The sequence below is a fragment of the Suricata suricatta genome, chromosome 14, assembly GCF_006229205.1.
Source record: "Suricata suricatta isolate VVHF042 chromosome 14, meerkat_22Aug2017_6uvM2_HiC, whole genome shotgun sequence".
NCBI lineage: Eukaryota > Metazoa > Chordata > Mammalia > Carnivora > Herpestidae > Suricata > Suricata suricatta.
The window spans coordinates 12,548,961-12,567,561 of record NC_043713.1 but is presented as its reverse complement, the minus strand read 5'-3'; the positions used below and the strand labels follow the sequence as shown (position 1 = coordinate 12,567,561).

At 44.9% G+C, this 18,601-nt stretch overlaps 1 long non-coding RNA gene across 1 annotated transcript; it reads right to left on the bottom strand.

Annotated features, from left to right (window-relative positions):
• Window positions 1-13,617: 13,617 nt before the first annotated feature.
• Window positions 13,618-15,095, bottom strand: LOC115278318. The gene is made up of 2 exons (XR_003902802.1): window positions 14,803-15,095; window positions 13,618-14,060 (listed from the first exon to the last, which is right to left on the bottom strand). It is a non-coding gene; the product is annotated as an uncharacterized LOC115278318 (long non-coding RNA).
• Between the last annotated feature and the right edge of the window lie 3,506 nt (window positions 15,096-18,601).

The window sequence follows — 18,601 nt, the reverse complement described above, 5'->3', positions numbered from 1 at the left end:
CTGTTTTTGAAATTGTAGGATTTTTAGAATCAAAAGGCTCAAGTTCTCTCTTAAAAGAGAAAGTATACGACATCTACCAAGGCAAGGAATACCCCCAAAGAAAGTGGTTTTATTGTGCCAGTGAGAAAATTCCAGAAAAGGGATATCATAAGAGCCTCCAAGGGGCAGAGATAGGTCAGGGGAAATATATACCTTGGAGAGAGATGGAGACATTAACTGATTTAGAAGTCGACTCTCTTCAAAGACCCTGGAGTGTAAAGTATCATGTAATTGATCCAAGAGGACAATATGTCAATCAACAAATCTAAATCGAGCTGCCTATTATGTGAAAGGGATCTAACCCTCCAAGCTCTGGCTAAGTTTCTCGAATGAAAAAGGCCAGCATTGTGCATTGATTGTCTAACTAATGGGTATTACAAGACAAATATATTTTTAGACGTGCCAACAGCGATGTTGTAATTTTATAGTGTTGGGGAAAGAGCTCTCTCTGGGCTTGGAGATCTGATGTCCCTGGTGTTAATCCTGACTCTCCCAGGCGGCAGGTTGGGGGCCTTTCTTAATTAATAGAGGGACTTTGATGAGATGCAGTGTGATTTCATCGGAGGATCCTGCTTCGACGCCCAGCCTCGCCACTCCCTTGCTTTTCAACCTTGGATAGGTCATCAGCTTCTCTTGTTTTTCATTTGCTTGTTTGTGAGGAGGTTGAGCTAGATCACTTTTAAAATCTCTTGCTGCTTTAAGCCAATCCCTCGAAGCACAGCATAATTATATTACTTGAAATGACTGTGGATGCTTAGACTTGCTTCTTTGTTTTCATGCCAGATTGTGTGGGTACCGTTGTAGGACAGAAAGAGATCTTGAAGTGAGACCCAAGGTCAGGCACTTAGCTGCTCTGAAACTTAATTTTCTTATCTTTAAAACTGGACTAAAAATTCCTACTTTGTAGGGTTCCTGCAAAGATGAGAGATAATGAACCATGATGTCTGGTCCATAGCGAACGTTCAATAAATGGTGGTACTTTTTGTTTTTCCCTCTATGAACTAACTCCTTGATGCCAAGGTGTAGCATTATTCCTGTGGGAATGTCCCAGGTCTCACCAGCCACTGTTTCTGGGGCGTCGCGGCTGCTGACACAGCAGGACGCTATCTTTTGTAATGGTGCTCAGCTAGGAACTTTCAGAAAAACTTACTAATGGACTTGGGTGGGAGTCCATTACTTTACAAAGGTATTGGATGTTGTAAGTCTTTCCCCCAGATCTCACGGTGGATTCTGACACTTAATGCCCACGGTTTCCACGGTGAGGGCAGCTCAGGCAGGCCCCAAGCTGACGTGCAGGCTACACTATGGACCAGATGAAGCTTCTTCTCGGCTTGGCATGTCCCTCCATTATTCCTCCCTCGCTCCTCTTCCTGCCACCATCCCTGGGAGGCTGGGGGCCCACCACTCCGTGCTTTTGCATTTTTGCCATGTCTGGATCCCATCGGACGGAAGCTTCCTCTTTCTCTCAGGAAACAGACAAAACAACACAGAGGCTTGGCTCGACCTTGACCACTTCTGTTCACCTCACGTGTGCCAACAGTGATCACTACAAGGTGCAAAGTTAGAAACCCCTTAAGTGTTATACAGGTGTCTGTGATTCGGCAATCGATTTCGAAATAATTAATTAGCCCATTTTTTAAAAATCTTTTTTTAAAAAAAATTTTTCCTATGTTTTTAATTTATTTTTAAGAGACAGAGAAGCAGGGGAAGGTTAGAGAGAGAGGGAGACACAGAATCCGAAGCAGGCTCCAGGCTCTGGGTTAGCTGTCAGCACAGAGCCCGATGAGGGGCTCGAAGCCAGGAACCGTGAGATCATGACCTGAGCTGCCGCTTAACTGACTGAGCCACCCAGGCGCCCCTAATGTAGCCTGTTTTTGAGCACCTGTCACTTCCTGTTCTGGGACCCGGAACTTCCTGTCATTGTTTGCACGTGAACATCCATACGCCGCTTGTCCAGCTCTGATGGTCCCGCGGCCCCCCCCCCCCCCCCCCCCCGTATAAGACACCGTCCCTGCTCAGAGCATGTTCAGTCCATATCCAGAGATCAGTCCAGACAGCCCCGAGAGGCAGGTGCGAGCGGCAGAAGAGGCTGCTGTGAGCTGGGCCAGGCTGGCTGTCAGGAACATGCTCTTGGCGGTGAGATTGGGGTGGCTGAGGGGGGCGGGGTGAGGGCTGGACAGGTGGTTTGGGCAGATTCTTCCTCCGAGGTGCTCCCAGGAGATTCTTACTTCCCAAACAGTTCAGAAGCTCACCTTTGCTGTGGATATTCTTTTCAGCCTCAGACACGACAGAGAAGTGGGTGTCCCATTGCTGAGAGCCATTTCCGAACCCACAAGTTGAGGAAACTCCTTGTGAGGTAAGGCAGGTTTGCAAGGCCTCCCGCTGTCAGATGATGACCGATATCCACCTGCACTCAGTTGTTTTTGCTTGAGCAAAACAGGCACCCTGTTGATTGGTATCAGGAATGTCCCCTTATTCTGGCCCTAAAATACGCTGACTGCACCTTGTGAAGGAACTTATTATTGAAATTTCTTCTTTTGTGATTACAGAAGCAAATACTGCATTTCCAGAGAAACCTGTTTTTCTTCCCCTCAAGAAAACAGGCTATTGACCCCTACTCACAAAAAGTAACTTTTGCCTTTGCTGTGCTAAAAACATTGTCTTGTATTTGAATGCTGAGGATTCCTTCCTTCCCCATGTGATAAGCATCTAATCACCTACATCAATCACTATTGATAAAGATTATGCATGAGTCTTCTACCAATGTATGTTCTGGGAAACTTTTACATGCCAAAGAATTTGTCATTAGAAATCATTGTCTAAGGCAAATGCCACTTCGGTGCTGGGCCCCATACATTTTAATGATGAATAAAGCTGAGTCTCAGTCAGTGCAGAGATGCCTGCCTGGTGATCAGAAAGGAACTCCTGGCTCTCTCATCCCCACTTTCGCCGACACCGTCCATCCTTCAGGGAGCCCTGGACCTGCTGGAGCTGGATTATGGCATCCCGTCCTGCACTCAGCGAGCCTGGCCAGTCCGAGTGTCCAATTCCGATTTTCTCAATAGCGACAGCCAGCCTGGAGGGCTAACGTGACCCTTAAGAAGGAAATCATACTGGGAAGGAGAAGAGTCCCTTGATGAACGTGTGGTGTCACCTCTTCCCCTGTTCCATGTGGATCTCTCTGAGACAGGTGGATGAAGTCATGTTTATCACCACAGTTTATTAATTTTGGATTATAATTTATTCACAAATTCGTGAACATATTTAGGTGACTAAATCCAAATGTAATAGATCTATTCATTTCCTCAGTCTGTTATTGCTGGAATATTCCTGTGATGGACTGAAAGAAAAACTAGACAATAATTATAAGGAAATCTTGCCAAGTGTAGAAGCACAGAAAGCAGAGGATGGTGTGTGTGGGGGTTTTGGTGGCCCAGCTTCCAAATGGCCTTTTCTTGTTTAGGGGCCCCTCTGGTGTGTTAGTCTTCTAGAGGCCGCTGTAACAAAGTGCCACAAACCTGGTGGCTTCAAGCAGTAGATAGATAGTTATTCTCTCACCGTTTTGGGGGCCGGGAGTCACATCACAGTATCGGCAGAGCCAGGGTCCCTCTGACGGCTCTAGAGGAGGGGCCTTCCGTCTCCGACGTTCCGGTGGTTGCCTGTAATCCTTGGTGTTCCTTGGTTTGTAGACTAATCACTCTAACTTCTGCCTCTGATGTCACGTTGTGTTCTTGTATCTGAGCCTCTGTCCCCAGATTTCCCTTTTCTTTAAAAAATTTTTTTTTATGTTTTTTATTTATTTTTGAGAGACAGAGAGAGAGAGAGAGAGCGTGAGCAGGAGAGGGGCAGAGAGAGAGAGATACAGAATCTGAAGACCGGCTCCAGGCTCTGAGCTAGCTGTCAGCACGGAGCCCGAACCTACGAACCGTGAGATCATGATCGGAGCCGAAGTTGGATGCTTAATCGACTGAGCCGCCCAGGTGCCCCAAGATTTCCCTTTTCTTGTAAGGACACCAGCCATCTAGGAGAGAGGGCTCCCCGAGTCCAGTGCATTCTCTTCTTGCTTTGCTGACTTCTGCTTCTCAGCGCGGAGGCGGCGGTAGAGGCTGGAAGGAGCAGTCTCCCTCGCGGCTGGAGCGTGAACTCAGACCCTCAGCTTGGGTGCTCTTGCTTGAGTCTGAGTCCTGAGCGAGCGCCCCAGGACCATAGCGGCAGTGAGCTCCAATCCACCACCTGGCAGGGCATGGGTGGCCCCATGTGTCACAGAGGCCGGAGGTGGTGGCGCACGGGTGGGTGGGGTTTCTGGTCTCCCCTACTTCCTCCTTGATTCCCAAACTTGATTCTCTGGCCTCCCCTTCAGTTTTACAATCATCCTAATATCCTTGCAACAAATTCCCTCGCTTTTGTTTAAGTAAGACATCGTCAGCTTTTCTTGGTTGCAGGCAACAACTCTGAGTAGCAGCAATATTAACACACTGATTTATTATCCAAATGTTACCAGAAGGTTCCAAGGAGAAGCAGAACCCAGCACAATTAGCTTCAAAAGCATAGCTGTCATTAAGAACATTAGTTATGACAGGACATTAAATATGGACTGCCTAGTCACCTTTTGTTGTGAACATTTTATACAAATGACAAAGGATATAAAGCTCCTTTATAAATAGTTACACTAGTAAATTTTGGAATTTTACTCCTCAATGTCTAGGGAATTAAATTAACTAAATTAAAATTATCCTCAAAGTTGTAATTCAAAAGGGTTCAGGAAAAAAACTAAAAGAGAAGCTGAAATACTACTTCTTAATGATTGTTGGGCTGTTGGAAGTTCCCTGATATCAGATCTATCTGCAGATTTTAAAGAAAGCCTCCCACTCAGTATTAGTTAATTAATTTTCTTAGTTCGATTAATGTATTGGTCATGAACAACCTGGAGTTGGTTAAAAAGAATTTGTATTTCAAACAGGGCGCTGTTTTTTCAGTCCTAAGCGTGATAAGGGGTCCCTCTAGTGGCTACCGGGGGAAACTACCGTTCTCTACCTACGCAGCTGTGACTCGGATTTTAAAGAAAACAGTTTATCTTTTGTGCTTTCCACTCCTTGAAAATTGCCAGCGGTGGCAGTCTCAGGGCAGGAACGAGCAAAGGCCCAGATTAGGAAACAAGCTGTGAAGCAAATCATGGCCAACAGCTTTCGGGGTTGGAATGAAAAATGCTTCTCTATAGAATAATGTTGTTCAATAGAGAAGTAATTCAAGGCACAAATGTGAGCCCCATTTATACTTTTATATATACTTTATATGTATTCCCAAGTAGCCACATTAAAAAACAATAAAATGAAACTAGTAAAATTAATTTTAATTATGTGTCTTTATTTAACTGAACAGATCCAAAAGATCATTACTTCAGCATGCAATCAAAAATTAATATAAAAAATTAATGAGATTGTTTTACACTCTTTTGTCGCACTAGGCCTCTGAAATCTGGGATGTACCTCGAATTTGAAGCACATCATAACTCAGACTAGCCACTTTTCAGATGTTCAGTGGCCGCACAGGATTAGTGGCTGATTAGCCCTGCCCTAGAGAAACTCCAAAAGCAAGAAGAGGGGAATGAAGAAGGTTATGCCATCGGCTGTTTCATAATTTACAATTCATAGCTCAGGGCAGCATCTTAGGATTTATCCAATATCTGTTTAGAAAAGGACCATCACACACTAATGGATTGGCTTGCAGGGACCTAAAGCCCAGGGGCTCATGTTTTTTGTGCATCACTGCCGGAGGAGCCTACGTTGTGTAAGGCGCTGGGAAATGGTTTGATGTTTTGTTCCCAGAGCCTCCAAACATTTATTTTTTAAATGTTTATTTATTTTTAGTGTATGTGCTGCCGAAGCGAGCACAGCGTTTATTTACGTTTGAGACAGAGAGAGACCGAACGTGAGCAGGGGAGGGGCAGAGAGAGAGGGAGACACAGAATCCGAAGCAGGCTCCAGGCTCTGAGCTGTCAGCACAGAGCCCGATGCGGGGCTCGAACCCACGAAACATTAGATCATGACCTGAGCAGACCGAAGTCGGAAGCTCAACCTAGGGAGCCACTCAGGCGCTCCACCTCCAAACATTTACATCCTCTGGGCCGACAGTTGCACTTGTGGGAATGGTAGCAGTGGGACATGAGTCAGGTGGCTTGGGGGTCCCCCTCCTGTTGGACAGTCGTTAACGGCTCCTGGAGTCCCCATCCAGCTTGTCTCTGTGCGCTCTCCGGATGGTTGTAAAGCTCCACCCACAGCCCACGTTTGGGACCCTGAACGGACAACCTCCTGTTGGTCACGCGCTTGGCTCGCTTCCCCTCCCCTTCCTGTGGGGTCTGAGGCTGGGTGGGCTGGTTAAACATAAGATGCATATATAAAATTAAACGAATGAATCAACACGTGTAATTTACTTCATTCAAATAAGTCTGTAATTAAACTGATGACATTTACTATTGATCATGAAGGTCTTTGTCCTCAAGGGCATTTTTGTTGGGTCTGATTAGAAGCCATGGGCTGCGGTGGAAGGGGGTGGCTTTCCTAACAGAGTCTAGTCTTTCTGCCTTGAATGGGAATCTACCCCAAGGGGCCTAATCAAATATGCGGAGAAAGGGGTCCGCGGGGGAAGCTGTTCCAGTGGCCTTGTTTTGTGTGGCAAACACAGGGGCAGCTTAAGCATAAGACATTAGGTGACGAGCATGTCTCCATATGATGGACATTATGCAGCTTTCAGAGAAAGCTTTCAATGAACGTTTTTCCTCATTTTTAGTTTTTGGTGTTGTTAGTGATACCCAAGAGTCTTGAATGGTTTGTTATGAAAAGCATCAGCTGCCCCCTGCTCCCCGCGCCCCCTCTTCCCTTCCCCCCCACCCTGCCTTTCCTTCCATCTTTCCGCTTCCTATCAGCCTCCTCTTTCTGAACTCGCCATTTTAGAGTTTATTTCCAGTTCTCCAAAGAGCATCCATGGATTTCTCCTTCTGGATTTTCCAGCTTCGCTTGTTATCGTTCGTCTTTTCACTCTGGAAGGTGAGGAGTTAGCCCTTTCCCTTCCTGTCCCCACCATGAAAGCTCACCTTTCCCATTTCCTCCCCCTTCTTCCTCTCTGAGTTTCAGTCCCTCCTCAGGCTGTCTCTGCTCTCCGTTTGCCCCCTGCGTGGCTCTGTCCTATCACGGGCCCCATGTTAGACTGTAACCATTCAGTTGGGTCATTACTCTGCCGGGAGTCTTTGAGGATCAGGTCTATGCCTGTCTGCTCTGTTTTGGGTGTTTGGTACATCCCAGACTGTGTGGAAGCGATACATAGATTAATCCCGGCACATGGCAGAGCGTCGGCTGGTTCAGGAAGAATATGAAACACCAGTGGGAATCGAAGCTTCCCCACAAGGAGTTCCTCGGGCAAAGGGACCTCTGGCTCTCTACACCTGTGACTATATTTTAACCAGCCCTCCCTCCCCCCTCCTCAGACTTCGCTTCCGTATTGGCGTTCCTCTTATTTCCCTCTTCTTTATTGGTCAACTACATCTCCAAGTCTGCCTACAATCTGGAGAGCTACAAGTAAATCATGAAGGTCATTTAAATGAGCATTCTCACTCAACTATCCCAAGTGGAACTCTGTTTTCTCCTGAAAAAACGATCAAGAATTAGGACAGTTTTAAGGTAGGACAGTTAGAAGATTCAGGATGATGCCATAAGATGGAGATGGAGCTTTTTTTTTTGCAGAAATGTGTCCCCAGTAGTAACTGTGACAGAGCGGGACTGGTTGTGTTCTAAGGAAAGTCACCCATTTACCTTCCCTGTGAATTAACTATGCTTGTCTCGGACACTAGACCATGACCTTGTTTGTGATCAGACGTGACGCATTCTTGCCTTCCAGAGGAGCTCATACCTACTTGCAAAGGTTTTGTGGGTTCCGTGTTTGTGAGTACAGTCTCTACCAGATTCCACCGAATACCGTCCACGCTGGATGCTGGGTATAGATGCAGTCAAAGACAAGGATCTTACAGTCCAGTTGGTGAGATAATCACAGTAATAAATAAATGCTAAAATAGGTAATCACAGACAATTATAAGTACAATAAACGCTCTGATGAAGAAGAGGGGGGAGTCATGGAAGGTGCCCCTCAAGAGAAGTGGATGAAACTCACCTTCCCCTGGAGAAGATTCTCGGGATGTGATGTCAGTGGTTAAAAGTCCAATTCCAAGTACTTTAATGGATGGAGATAGAACAGGTATAACAAAGAAATAAATGTTTGAAGATACAAGGCAAATTACGCATTACTGTGATGCACATTCAAAACTCATACATAAAAATTTAACTCTTTGGGTAATTGAATTTAGTTCTAATATGGAGAAAAGAAAATAGTCTGGGTATTTATTTCTTTTTAAATGTTTATTTTGAGAGAGAGAGTGTGTAAGCTGAGGAGGGACAGGGAGAAAGAGAGAGCGAGAGAGAGAGAGAATCCTAATCAGCCTCCGCACTCAGCAAGGAGTCTGATGCTGGCCTCAGACTCATGACTGTGAGATCAGGACCTGAGCTGAAATCAAGGGTTGAATGTTTTTTCAAATAAAGGGTTAGTATCCAAAATGTATAAAGAACATATCAAACTCAACACCCAAAAAACAAAAAAATATTCTTTTTAAAAGAAGACCTCCAGAAGGCTAATAGACATGTGAAAAAAAATGCTCACCATCACTCATCATCAGGGAAATATAAATCAAAACCACAATGAGCTGCCACCTCACACCTGTCAGAATGGCTAACATTAACAACTCAGGACCCAACAGATGTCGGCGAGGATGCGGAGAAAGAGGATCTCTTTTGCACTGCTGGTGGGAATGCAAGCTGGTGCAGCCCCTCTGGAAAACAGTATGGAGGGTCCTCAAAAAATTAAAAATAGAACTACCCTATGACCCAGCAGTTGCACTACTAGGTATTTATCCAATAGTACAGATATGATGTTTGAAAGGGACACATGAACCCCAATGTTTATAGTAATGCCATTGACAATAGCCAAAGTATGGAAAGGTCCATTGACAGATGAAGAGATAAAGAAGACGTGGTATGTGTATACAATAGATACTACTTGGAGATCAAAAAGAATGAAATCTTACCATTTGTAACAACATGGATGAAATGAGACAGTATTGTGCTAAGCGAAATTAGTCATATGACTTCACTCGTACGCAAAATTTAAGATACAAAACAGATGAACATAGGGAAGGGAAGCAAAAATAACAAAAACACAGAGGGGGACAAAATATAAAAGATTCATAAATATATATAACACACTGAGGGTTGCTGGAGGGGTTGAGGTGGGGGGTTGGGCTAAATGGGCAAGAGGCACTAAGGAAGATGCTTGGGATGAGCACTGGATGTTACTCACTGGGAATAAATCACTGGATTTTACCCCTGAAATCAGTATTGCACTATACCCTAACTAACTTGGATCTAAAAAAAAAAAAGACAAAAAAGTCAAATGCTTAACTGACTGAGCCACCCAGGAGTCCCTAGTCTAGCCACTTATAAGTTAGTTCAGCTACATTCAGTAATTTTGAAGGTGCATACCTGATTTGAAAGTTTGTCACTCCCAGAACAAATGTCGTCACATTCAGTCTTACCCTGCTGGGCACTATTGCCTTCCCCAGGGTAGATACTAGGATGTGATGGGTTTGCGTCCTAGCCCCCTAGAAGAAGGAGTGGCCACGGACCCCCAGACACCCTCCCTTCCCCCCACACCACACACTTGGACTGCCATTTCCCCTGTGGGGCTGCTAAGCCTCAGGACAACCCCTCCGTGCACCTGCTGTCTCTCTGGGCCTCTTCCAGGATTCGAGGCTCAGGTCCTTGGATTCTGAAACTTCAGTAGAGGCTTATCATGTGCTCTTTCTCCTTCTTCTGCCTTCCACCTGACTGGCCAAGGGAGAGGCAGATTGTACGACTCCCACGCTGAAAATGACCTTCTGGCTTCCTTTCCACTTGCCTCCTTCTTCTCGAAGGAGAGGGTGTTCTGTGTTCCTGGAGAAGAAGTGGGACCTGGGGACCCAGGTCAGCTCTTTCCTTGCTCCTTTCACAACTTCTCGGCTTTCCTCCCTTCAACATCGTTGTTCAGTAGTTCTGGCCATGGTGGGGGGCAGCTATCGGGCAGGCTTGTGGGTAAATGAGAGAGGTGGGTGGAGGGTGGAAGCCGCTCACCATCATATTGCACGAACACCCCGTCTGTTCACAGGAGATCAGGAATTCCAACATGGCCCCACCTGGGAGGGTCATGGATGGAGTCGTGAGGGTCTTGGGGGAGGTTAGAGATAATGCAGACAGAGCAGCGAGTGGGGAAGGTACAGGGTCAGAGGTCTGTGCCAAGAACCAGTGATGGCGGGACTGGACTTGAGGGGGACGGAGTCACGACAGGCATGTCACGCTGGCAGAAGTGGAGGACTTCAGAGTAAATGGAGCGCAGCCTATAGTTCATTTGTGCCACGGTTCTAAAAATTTCATTTCTTGCTTTTTTCAATTTAAGTGCTGTAGTTGGAAATGTGATTGCTTATTTCATTTCTTGGGCATTAAAATTTACTTTCTTTTATCCTTTCGTAAATATTGAGACATTTGAAAATGCAATAAATTAAAAGCACGTGGCAGCTTATGAAAATATTCCCCTCCTTCCCAAGCCCAGTGGGTCAAGTGGAGTGTCTCTTTAAATGGTGCTGAGTGGGGGTGGCAGTGACGTCACTCATTGGCAGTAAACCCAGAGGGGCCATCATTGAGGTTGACAGGGAGTTAGAAGCATGAGTCCCCAGGGAAACATGCTGCTCTGCCTCTCGTTCCTTGAGATGTAAATAGGTCTCTGGAAATGCATACATCTATGCGTTATTTCTGATCACCACATAAATATTTATCCCTAAGGCGAATGAATGCCGTGATGGATCAGTGTGGTCGGCATTCATTCCTCAAAGATACGGTTCAGCAGGCCCATTCCTGGGGTGATCAGGATCTAAAACATGATCCTTTTTAAAATTGTGCCTCTAATTACCTCTTTGTCCTTCCTCCACGTGTGAGTTCATTGTGTTGAGCCAGGATTCGGTGAGGACCAGGCTTGCTCCCTGCCCTAATGAAGCGTTCTTTCCAAATGTGTAACAGAAACACACTCATTCATGCCACACAAGCTGGTGGGTGGTTCTTGCAGGGACCTGTCTGGACAGTCCCCGCCTGGACCCAATCCCACGAAGCTGCGAACCTGCCCCCTCACCTCTGCCTCCAAGACCCAGATGTCTTGTCTCATGAGAAATGGGTGCGCTCTCCTAGAGGTTTTATGGTAACAGTGGAGGGGGTGCGTTTGATGGAAGTGGGAGGTGGCACGTGATTTCACTTTGGCCCATTACCACTGACGTTAACTTTCATCCCTTGCCTAGGTCTATTGTTTAATGTTGTTTAAAAATTTTTTTTCTGAGGGGCGCCTGGGTGGCTCAGTCGGTTAGGCGTCTGACTTCAGCTCAGGTCACGATCTCCCAGTTTGTGGGTTCGAGCCCCGTATCGGGCTCCGTGCTCACAGCTCAGAGCCTGGAACCTTCTTCGGATTCTGTGTCTCCGCTCTCTGCCCCTCCTCCACTTGTGCTCTGTCTCTCAAAAATAAATGAAATGTAAAAAAAAAAAAACAAAACAAACCTTGTTTTTAAGAGCAGTGTTGGTTTCACAGGAAAACTGAGGGGAAGGAGCAGGGACCTGCCACAGTCCTGTTGTCTGCACACGTGCCCAGCGTCCTCATTGTCAACGTCCCCGCCAGAGCGGTGCAGTTGTGACTGCTGGAGAGTGTACGTGGACACACCATAATCACCCAATGCCCGAAGTCTAGCCTAGGGGCCACTCTTGATGTTGAACCTTCCGTGGGTTTGGATAAAGGTAGAATGACATGTATTGATCGTTACAGGGTCACACAGAGCATTTTCACCGCCCTAAATATCCTCCATGCTTTGCTTGTTCATCCCTCCCTCACTCACCCTCTGGTTACCACTGATCCTTTATTCTCCTTATAATTTTGCCTTTTCCAGAAGGCTGTGGTATATGGCCTTTGCAGATGGGCTTTTTTTCACTCGACAACATGCATTTAAGTTTCTTCCATGTCTTTTCGTGGCTTGATAACTTTCTTTTTAGCACTGGGTAGTATTCTGTTGTTGGGATGTATCATGATTTATTTGTCCATTCACCTACCAAAGACATCTTGGTTGCTTCCAAGTTTGGGCAACTATGAGTGAACCTGCTAGAAATATCCATGTGCAGGTTTTTGTGTGGACATTCATTTTCACCTCCTTTGGATAAATATCAAGGAGTGTGATTGGTGGATTATATGGCAAGAGTATGTCTAGTTTCGGCAGACATGGCTCTGTAGTTTTTTTGTAATGTCTTTGTCTGATTTTGCTCTTAGGGCAATGATGGCCTCATAGAATGAGTTAGAAGGAATTCTTTCTGCTTCTGTCCTCTAGAAGAGATTGTAGAAAACTGCTGTAGTGTTTTCCTTAAATATCTGGTAGTATTGGACAGTGAACTAGGTGCATTATGTTTAGGAAGGCTTTTTCATTATTGATTCATTTTTTAAAAATTAGATATAAGCCTACTCAGATAGTCGATTTCTTCTTGTGTGAGCTTTGGCAGAGCATGTCTTCAGGAATTGGTCTGTTTCATCTGGGTATCGGATTTCTAGGTAGCGTCTCTTGGCCTCAGTGTGCCCATCCGTAAAACAAGGCGGCTAATCGCTACTGGCTTTCCTCATGAAGAGGCGGGATGGTGGATTGACAGCATGACCTTCTGACAACAGAGACGCGCTATACATAAAGGCTTTATTCTTGTTAGTAATAATGATCTCTTTGTGTGTCCTGTTCCTTCAATGACTTCACATGAAGACTAAAATTTGTTTCTCCCTTGCCTCAAAGAGTCATGAGGCTAAATAGGGCTTATAGGTGCTTTCCTGTCCTCTCTTGTGAGGTGCTCTGCAAGTGGTAAATTGTAAATACTAGCAAACAACAAGGGCGGATCCTAAGCTTCCTTGCCCACAGCCTGGCTGAGTAAATTTGGGCAACCGTTCATCTTTTTTTTTCCCCGCCTAGGGACAACCACAGCTAAATTGGTTCATCCTTTTGGTTTTCAGTTTCCTCAACTGTGAAATAAGGAAAATAAGGTTTTGTCTGTCTGAAAGCAGTGGCTGATCCAATTCATTTCTTTTTTCCTTTCAATGAATATGAAATTAATTCCATTACTAATATACATATTTAAAATCATGTTATGCAAAAACAATGAATTCATTTAGAGGGATCACATTTTTCCAAATCCACATTTCTGAAACAATGTGATTTAAATGCTTTCAGGTACCTTTGCCTCACCGGTGTCTTTACCAGTAGGACCATTTCCTGAATCAGAAATTTCTAGGACACATCACAGCTTTTATCTGGATTGTCTGAAAGGCTGGCTCTGGGTGACTGCACGCTGAAATTGTAGCTGGACCCCAAGCCTGACAGTCTTTTTCATCTGTTTTATAGGTTTCTATAGCTGTGATCTCCACAAGTAACCATATATGTTATTGCTTATTTTTGAAATTTAATTTTCATTTTTATCAGAAGAACACGTATACACAGTTTAAACACTCAGATGGCATTAGAGTGCTCACTAACGCAAGTCCTTACTCCCCAGAAGCAATTACCCTCAATTCTTCTGCTTCCATCGTCACATGGCGCTTCTCCTGGTACAGCTCCCCATCTTCTTCCCTGCATGTGTGTTTTTGTGTCCAAATTTCCCTTGCCAAATAAAGACAAGGCACTGTAGCAGACAATATTTTGTTAACGGCTTTCACGGCTTGTAAATGTCTAGTTTACCCCAGAGGGTGACTTGTAAGAACGGAAGCAACGTCTGCTAGAGATAACACAGAGATGGTGGACTACCCCGAGGACAGTCACTCCCTGTGTCATTCTGTGCCGAGCGCCTGCTATGGTGGGGCCTGTGCAGAGGGAGACACAACTTCTGTTCCTGGTCAGGAGAGGGAACGGAAGAAGGCTGTTGGACCAGCAGTCTTGGGAAGACTTTTTTCATTTGAGCTAGATTTTATTTATTTTTTATTTTTAAATTTATTTTTGTTTTTTTATAAATTTATTTTGGAGAGACAGAGACAGTGGGAGCAGGGGAGGGTCAGAGAGAGAGGGAGACACAGAATGTGAAGACAGGCTCCAGGTTCTGAGCTAGCTGTCAGCATAGAGCCTGATGTGGGGCTCGAACCCACAAACCGTGAGATCATGACCTGAGCCAAAGCCGGATGCTCAACGGACTGAGCCACCCAGGAACCCCCATTTGAGCTAGATTTTAAAGGTGGGCAGATGTTCACCAGTGGAAGAAGGGGAAACCCAGGTGCACTGGTGGAAATGGCAAAAAGCAGGAAAATAAGTGATTTATTCAAGGAACCATGCATTCCCCTTGACTGGAACAAGGGCTCTGGGGTGACTTAAATCAAGTCAACTCATTAAAGGATCAATTCAGTGAAGAAATATTCTTGATTGAATTCAATGAATATGTATGTATGTGCGTATACATATGTGCATATATATGTGTATGTGTGCATGCGTATGTGTATTAGAATATATACATGAATATTTAATTGTAATATATATTAGTGAGTCTATTCTTCTTGAATAATATGCCATTTTCCTGTCTTTTCTCTCATTGAAGCTGGGGAGGTTAAAGGTGAGAGGGAAGGTGGGGGTCCCCACATACTCACTTATATTTCTCCCCAAGTGAACCGGCAGCTGTGTCTCCCACATGTTCTTTCGGGTTAAAATGGGAGACTTCAGTTGGTTTAGGAATATCCTCATCCTGAATCTGGATCGTGTATCGTCTAGTTGGTCCTTTGTATCTGAATGATAGAGGTGCTGGAAGTCTGGATGAGTGATTCCCGGACTTCAGACAGGTGAACAGGTGTAAAGACAAAAAAGATCATCATTTCTGGGGGTGGGACTCAGGAAAATGTCTTTTTCATCAGGTTTAGGAAGTGTTGGTCATACTAGCTTCCGCCCCCCCCCCCCCCCCCCCCCCCCCCCCCCCCGCCACTTCCTTCCCGGTCTTCAATTTTGGTATCCATTCTAATTATCTGGGGAAGTTGTTAAAAATTGTGATTTGGGGGCTCCACCCAGAAATCTGGCTCAGTAAGTGTAGGGTGTGGCCTAGACCCAGAATCCTCACTTTACAACCAAACCTGGTGATTCTGTTGAATCACAATCAGAGAACACTTATTCTTACCCCGTGATTCTCACCCCAGGATCCTAAGGTGAAGTTGACATTCAATTACACACATGGGGAAAATCGTGTTTACTTACAGTTTAATGAGTTTATTTAAATCTCACAACAATCTATGAGTGTGGTATAATTATCCCCATTTAAAGATTAGAAAACCTGAGGCTTACAAAAGTTGTATAATTAATCTGAGGACTGATATCCTATGAGAATTGGAACCAGAATTGGATCCTGGGGCCACAGACCTCTTCTCATATATTTTGCTACTTTCTTCCACCGAGAGATGCTATGGAAGAATGCGAACACCATTTGACTCAATTTTGAAATTCACGTGAACTGATGATCAAAATGCCTTAATGGAAAATCCCCCACTAAAATCTATTTTGAAACATTGTTTTCTAACCTAGGTAGGTTACATGCATGTAAAGGGATGAATCATCAACTAGCTGATTGTTCACTATCTTGTCAATGGATACAGTGTTGCAGATTTATCAGGCCAGTTGTTCCTGAAGGGGAGGGTGAGGTCTAGTCTCCCCCACACATACGACTTGCACCCACTCTGCCCAGAGACTCCTTCCAGAAAAGTCAGTCAGTTCCTACCAACAGGAGCTGCCAACAGGACGTTCATTCACATACAATAATTGAAAGAAAGTACATAATCACTACGTCCTCATTTGCACACCTGTTCAGCCACAACATCTAAGGAGGGGTGTGACCCCAGCAGTCATCCTGCTTCTTCCCGGCCTGTGGCCTGTGACACCACTGGCTGCCAGACTAATGGGGCTTGGCCTTGACTTTGGGCGATTCACGCTGACTCACACAGAGCTTCCAGTAGCCTGGGGCTGTTGGACCCTGCCATTAACTCACCCCACCCATTGCTCCATGAACTCCTGATTTAAGCGAGGGGCTTTTTGTATAGTGATCTTTTCTTGGTGGAAGAGAGAGAGAGAGAGAGAGAGAGAGAGAGAGAGAGAGCGAGAGCGAGCGAGCGCGAGCGAGCTGGAGAAAGAGCAAGCCCGGGTACAAGCCAGGGAGGGTCAGAGAGATGAAAGACAGGATCACAAGCACGCTCCATGCCTCAGCACAGAGAGCCCCAGGGCTCGAACTCACCACCTGTGAGATCATGACCTGAGCCAAAATCAAGACTTGGATGCTTAAGCCACAGAGCCGCCCAAGTGCCCCTGTTTAGTGCTCCTTTTAACTAAATATAGGAATGTTCTGTGTTTGTGGCATTCACATTAGGTTTGCATTTTTCTCAGTGGCTCACAGCACAAAACCTTCGATTTTGAAGGCGGACTCTGAGTTTGAAGGAGAGACTGGTATTCTAGTTTTAGATGTTTCAGTAGTGCTCTGGGATGATATCCAGAAGGCTCCAGAGAAGTGTGGCTCCTGTATGATGTCACAGAACAAGACACTCCCCAGGGGGTCTGTGCCCCTGTGAGTTTCTTTTTCCTCCTCTGGCCGGGTCTGCGGGCACCTTCGTCACGGGCTGGATGGATGCCCCAGATGCATCGCTCTATCCAGGGACAGTATCTGGCTCATCTTGTCTCTTTTCTTATCTTTCCAGAGCCTTAAAAACAGCCCCAGATTTCTCAAGGCATATCAGCAAGGCACGATTTTCCTTTCCCCTGCAGCTGGTTTGCTACTAGCCTTTGTGTGTCACTGTGACTTTCCCGTGAAATTCTTTTCTTAAAAACTGCTTTATTGAGATAGAATTCACATTAGAACTCTTTACAGTGTACAAATCAGTTTTTTAGAGCATATTCAGAAAGTTGTGCTGCCATCACCACTACCTGATTTCAGACATTTTTATTATCCTAAGAACACCCCGTACCCATGAGCGGTCACATCCCAATTCACTCCACCTTCCCCTCTCCTAGTCTTAGGCATCTACTAATCTACTTTCTGCTTCTGTAGATTCGCTTCTCCTAGGCATCTCACAAGACGGAATCATACGACATGTGGTCCTTTGTAACTGACTTATTTCACTTTGCGTAAGGTTTTCAAGATGTATCCATGTTGTAGCGTATCTTAGTACCTCTTTCTTTTTAAAATTTTTTAAATTTAGATGTTTATTTATTTTTGAGAAAGACAGAGCATGAGTGGGGGAGGGGCAGAGAGAGAGGGACAGAGGATCCCAAGCAGGCCCTATCAGCGCAGAGCCCGAGGTGAGGTTCAAACTCACAAACCATGAGATCATGTCTTGAGCTCAAGTCAGATGCTTAACTGACTGAGCCACCCAGGCGCCCCTAAATTATTTTAATGTTATTTATTTTTGAGAGGGGGAGGGAGAGAGAGAATTAGTGGGGGAGGGCAGAGAGCAAGGGAGACAAGATCTGAAGCAGGCTCTGACCTGTCAGCACAGAGCCCAACACAGGGCTCAAACTCACAAACTGTGAGATCATGACCTGAGCCAAAGTCGGACACTTAACTGACTGAGCCACTCAGGCACCCCAGTATGTCTTTCTTTTTATGGCTGAATAATATTCCGTTGTATGAATATACCACATTTTATTCATCCATTCACATTAGTTGGTATATGTCTGGGTTGTTTTTATTTTTGGTTATTATGAATAACGTTGCCATGAATGTCTACAATCAAGTGTCTGCACACATATATTTTCATTTTGGGGGTGTGTATATCAAAGGGTGAAATGGCCAAGCCACGAGTTCAGTATTTTGAGAAAATGCCAGACTACTTTCCAAAGCAGCTGTGCCATTTGCATGCTACCCAGAAATGTATGAGTGCTCCAATCTCCTACGTCTCTAACACTTACCTTCTGTCTTTTTATCACAGCCATTTTAGTGGGTATGAAGTAGTATTTTGTAGTTTTTATTTGGATTTTTCACAGTCATTAATGAGATTGAGCATCTTTTCATGTACTTATTGGCAATTAATGTTCCTTTCTTGGAGAAATATCTATTCAAATCATTGGCTTACTTTTAAAAATTTGGTTGTTCACCTTTTTATTGAGAGAGAGGAATTTTTTTAATATAATCTGGACTCAGGTCCCTTACCTGGTTTGCAAATGCTCACTCCCGCTCCCATTCTGTGGAGGATGTGTTTGTCTTTTCGTCCCTGATGGTGTCCTTTGCAGCACCAAAGTTTTAATAGTGATGAGTCCAATTTGTTTTTTTTCTTGTGTTGCTTGTGCTTTTGCTGTCATATCTAAGAATCCATTGCTTCATCCGAGGTCACAAAGATTTCCTCCTATGTTTTCTTTTAAGAGTTTTATAGCATTTGCCCTAATATTTAGGCCAATGAGCCTTCTTGAATTAATTTTTGT